We start from the raw sequence: 5,649 nt of genomic DNA, 5'->3' as shown, positions 1-5,649 counted from the left end.
TATATACATTGCTACAGATTTTGGAGAAAGAAAAAATAAACATCACAAGGTTTATCCTCAAAAAACTGGCTGAAGAAGCAGACACGTATACTACCAACAGCAAGGATACGAGGGCAAAAGTGGTAGACATTGTAAGAGGTAAAGCAAAGTTCAGTGGAGAGAGGTAAGAAGAAAACCTAAAGCCAAATCTGGTGGACTGAAAAAATTCCATCAAGGAGTCACCATCTAATGCACATTATGTAAGACTGATACTTAAATATTTATTGTCTGTTAAATCGTATGATTTCTTTTTTTTTTTTTTTTTACAAATGTGTCCCTTAAAATGATCCAAGTAACTAGATATTTAAAAAGTATCTAGTAAATCCTTTTGTAAATCCCTAGAGGAGCTTCTGATTGAATGGAATTCTTTCGTGATCCCATGATGAGGTGAATAATTGTTTTCTGATATTCTTTTCTAGAAATCCAGATTCCCAAATACTAGAGAATGAAATTAAGATGGGCACACGTACCTATACATTAATCAATTTGACATTGAGTGGTATTACCGAAGGTTTTGATGAGAAACTTAAAAACACACTTTTGAAAATTAAAGAAAACTTGTAAAAGTTATTATGACATTTCATACTTTGTGTATGCATTACAGCATCATAGTAACTATGAAAAATTAAAAGTTTACATAAAGGATGAATTATTATTATTTTTAATGTATCTTTTTCATTATTTATTTATTTAAATGCATTTTTAAATTTTTATTTATTTATTTTGAGAAAGAGAGAGCACAAGTGGGGAGGAACAGAGAGAGAGGGAGAGAGAAAGAGAGAGGGAGGGTGAGAGAGAGACTCCCAAGCAGGCTCTGCACTGTCAGCACAAAGCCTGATGCGGGGCTTGAACTCATGAAAAGGGAGATCCTGACCTGAGCTGAAATCAAGAGTTGGAAGCTTAACTGACCAACCTACCCAGGCACGCCTTTTTTGTTATTTAGATTTGTTGACAACTTTCCCTAGTTTGTTGCTAACTCTCCTTTTTTAAAAACTTTTTAAATATTTTAAGTTTTTTATTTTATTTTTTTATTTGAGAGAGATAGAGACCATGACAGAGGGGAAGGGGAAGAGAGAAGGAGAGAGAGAATCCCAAGCAGGCTGTGAAGTGGGGCTGTGAGGGTTCAAACCCACAAAACCCATGACCTGAGTAGAAACCAAGAGTCGGATGCTCAAACAACTGAGCCACCCAGGCATCCCTGCTAAATCTTTATAAGTAAGTCACTGACACCTAAGAAAAACAAATTTTTCATTTAACTGCACACGTTCTGTGCCTTTTCCTCTCTCTGGCCCTTCAAAATGTCCCAGGTCCCTTAATGTCTTTCCTTTTTGTCATTTTCAACTACTGCCCTGCTGCTCTTCAAAATGTATATACACCACTCCACACCTGCCACAGACACTGTATGGCCATGCTCACATGAGAAAATATTGAGTTTTATTTTCTGTTTTCTATTTTGAGCCTTGAAAAAAAGTCTGGGCTACAAGTTACCTGGTTGGGAAGGGACAGCATGATCTCCTAGCTGAGGGATGACAGAAGTATGACAGTATAGTGATAGAAAGCGGCACAGGGGCGCCTGGGTGGCGCAGTCGGTTAAGCGTCCGGCTTCAGCCAGGTCACGATCTCGCGGTCCGGGAGTTCGAGCCCCGCGTCAGGCTCTGGGCTGATGGCTCGGAGCCTGGAGCCTGTTTCCGATTCTGTGTCTCCCTCTCTCTCTGCCCCTCCCCCGTTCATGCTGTGTCTCTCTCTGTCCCAAAAATAAATAAACGTTGGAAAAAAAAAAGAAAGTGGCACAGAAGAAGGATCAAAGGACAGGGACAATGGACTAGTCTTCTGGCATCCATGAGAGGAAGGAAAATGGAGGACTGGAAGCTCTCTGTCTATAGAATGCTCCCTCTGCCTTTCTGCTCAGTGAACCTTTTACTTGTCCTTTAAATCTCAATACAATTGCTCCACCCTTTGCAAAGTCCTCCCGATTGTCTCAGAAGTGACTAAGCACTATTTACTCTATTTAATTTTACAATAATTTCTAAAAAGCTAATATCTTGTTGTTTTGTGTTATTAGCACTAAAAAAATATGATTTGGGGGGCTCGTGGGTGGCTCAGTCAGTTAAGCATCTGACTTCAGCTCGGTTCGTGAGTTAGAGCCCCCCATCGGGCCTCTGTGCTGACAGCTCAGAGCCTGGAACCTGCTTCAGATTCTGTGTCTCCTTCTCTCTCTGCCCCTCCCCTGCTCACCCCAACTCTCTTTCTCTCAAAAATAAATAAACATTAAAAAAAAATTCTTTTTAACAATATGATTTTCTTAGCAAGAGAATTCAGCCCTGCCCTTAAAAGAGAGAGTGCTTTCTTTTAAGCTTCTGGAGTTCTAGCCTGGATGCTCCTAAGTTGAGGAAATATTTCTCAAGGAAGACAGCAGTCAGGCTACTTTCCAAAAATTTTATTTATTTAAATTCAAGTTAGTTAACATACAATGGTTTCAGGCATAGAACCCAGTGATTCATCACTCACATATAACACCCAGTACTCCTCCCAAGTGCCATCCTTAATGCCCATCCCCCATTCAACCCATCTCCCCACCCACCTCCCCTCCAGCAACCCTGTTTGTTTTCTGTATTTAAGAGTCTCTTATGGTTTGCCTCCCTCTCTATTTTTATCTTATTTTTCCTTCCCTTCCCCTATGTTCATCTGTTTTGTTTCTTAAATTCCACACATGAGTGAAATCATGTGATATTTGTCTTTTCTCTGATTATTTCGCTTAGCATAATACCCTCTAGTTCCATCCATATCACTGCAAATGGCAAGATTTCTTTCTTTTTGATCACTAATACTCTATTGTGCATCACAGCTTCTTTATCCATTCATCAGTTGATGGATGTTTGGGCCCTTTCCATACTTTGGCTATTGTTGATAGTGCAGCTATAAACATTAGGGTGTATGTGGCCCTTCAAATCAGCATTTTTGTATCCTTTGGATAAATACCTTATCGTGCAATTGCTAGGTCGTACGGTAGTTCTAATTTTAATTTTTTGAGGAACCTCCATACTGTTTCCCAGAGTGGCTGCACCAGTTTGCATTCCCATCAGCAGTGCAAAAATGTTCCCTTTTCTCTGCATCCTCACCAACATCTGCTGTTTCCTGAGTTGTTAATTTTAGCCATTTTGATAGGTGTGAGGTGGTATCTCATTGTAGGTTTGATTTGTTTTTCTCTGATAATGAGTGGTGTTGAGCATCTTTAATGTGTCTCTTAGCATCTGGATGTCTTCTTTGGAGGAGTGTCTACTCATGTCCTCTGCCCAATTCGTCACTGGATTATTTGTTTTTTGGGGGCGTTGAGTTTGATATCAGATAAGGAGTTAGTATCCAAAATCTATAAAGAACTTATCAAGCTACTTTTTAACTTTCACTGAGTGGAGTATGCAGGTGGAGGTCTAATACAAAATTGCCTGAGGCCATAAAAGATATTAGAGAGGAGGAAGATAGAGAATGGAGTGAGTAGACAAAAATAGAGAGATAATGAGCCCAGAAAATAAAAAAGAACCCTCAGATTTTAAAGAAATGATTCCAGATATAGAAAAAGAAAATGTATTACCTACCAAAGTACTTCCAAAGTTGCAATTGCTTTGGTGATGATGATGAAAAGGTTGACACATGATAATGTATTGAGCCCAGCCTCTAAGTAGTGGTGGGTAAAATACCAGCTTTCCATGTGGGCATTACAACTGTACTGGTTTGTTTGTAAACTATCCCCCTGAATGTAAGCCAATTAAATTAAGCACATGTGCTTTTTCATCTTGATATTTCCAGCAACAGGGTATACATACTATTTGTGCAATAAATAGTGGTTGGACGGATAAAAAGGCACAGAATGAGAGATTGAGTGAGTTAGGCTGAGTTCTGGTACTAATGCAGCCATTAGACAAGCCAGTGATGACTCTAGTGTATCTGTCCTGTTGTCCCAGGACAACGAAATACCAGGACCAAGAAATAGCCTCTAGCAACTAAGTCTTCATTTCTTTTGCTTAGTAAAAGTAAGAAAGAAGGAAGGAAAGAAGGAAAAAGAAAGAAAGAAGAAAGAAAGACCCGGGCATTTTCCCTCTATTATCTGTCCCCTGGCATATTCCTTTAGGAAAATGAAGGGCATAAATTCCTATCATGCCTGTGCATAGGAAAAGCTCATATTCCTAGGACAAAAAAATAGAAAGTCTGCCTTTTGTGTGTGTTATGATTGTGTTATGATCTGTTGTATCAGTATTCCAAAATCTAGAACTAACATGCAGAAGGTTTTTGGTGTTTTGCCATTAAAAACTCAGGATAAAAGTTACATATTATAGTAAGATTTTAAAAGTCAAGTTCAAGTTTTAAGTATAGTAAGCCTTGGAAATTTTTACTCTAAAATCACCCTAGGATATTAAAAATGTATATATTCAATATCTATATTTCTGGGGTTTTTAAAATTTTTAAGTTTATTTATTTATTTTGAGAGAGAGTGAGCACAAGTGCAGGAGGAGCAGAGAGAAGGAGAGACAGAATCTAAGCAGGGTCCATGCCATCAGCGCACAGCCTGATGCAGGGCTTGAACTCACAAGCCAAGAGATCATGACCTGAGCTGAGATCAAGAGTCAGATGCTTAACTGACTGTGCCACCCGGGTGCCCCAATATCTATATTTCAAAGCATCACTGTGATTGGGTAAAACAGAGGGATATATTTTTTTTAAATACCAATACATAGATATTAAAAAATGAAAAAATTCTAATGAATAAAGAAGATTTATTATAATGTTTACTGTAGAGGTTAGGCTCTGAGAAGTTAGGATTTCCTTTTCATTTCTTAAGAATGGATCAACCATTATTAGCCTGTTAAAAGGAGGGAGATGGAGAAACTGTTCCTTGAATTTAATAGAAGAGAAAAATAGTCAATGTTTTAAAATGTTTAATTTTAACAGAAGAGAAAAACAGTCAGTGTTCTATGCATTAGAAAATGAGAATGAATTTTAATGTGTATTGGTTAGAACAGATTAATTTATCTGTGTTTTTTTAATACTATTCAGCAGATTAACATGCTTGCATATTTGAAATACCAGAGGAATGCATTTAACTACAGAGTGCAGATCAAAGAAAAATATTGTTTACATAGTGGGATATGAGATTACTTCTATAAGTGGAAAGCCTCAAGATATCTTTCAACTAACCCAATGTTAGCAGATTTCTTAAATTGTAATGCTTCAGGCCAGTACATACATGCTTTATTCCAAATTATTCAAGTTCAGCCATAGCAGTCCTGATCAATAAGTCCTTTAGACTTATTACCTGCACATTCTGTTAACATTCATAGTCTGACATTTAAGAAATTAAGATATTTATTAGGTTTTCAGTTTTTATCGAGTAATTCAAGAAGGTTCTAGTAGGTGGTTAGCAAAGAATTCCTGCAAAAATGGAATTCTTAAATGACTGCTTTTTCATTTTAGCCTCATACCCATCTACAATCATTCTTACTTAGAGGTAAATGACAGAATTTGTTAAATAGTACAGATTTACATCTCACAACAAGTAAAAGTTTTTTTAATGTAACTTTCCTACAATTTGTCAGATACCCTACATATAGCCTGAGA

Source organism: Puma concolor, chromosome C1 (genome assembly GCF_028749965.1).
Source record: "Puma concolor isolate L17-30 chromosome C1, mPumCon1.1.hap2, whole genome shotgun sequence".
NCBI classification, from domain to species: domain Eukaryota; kingdom Metazoa; phylum Chordata; class Mammalia; order Carnivora; family Felidae; genus Puma; species Puma concolor.
This window is presented reverse-complemented; position numbering follows the sequence as displayed.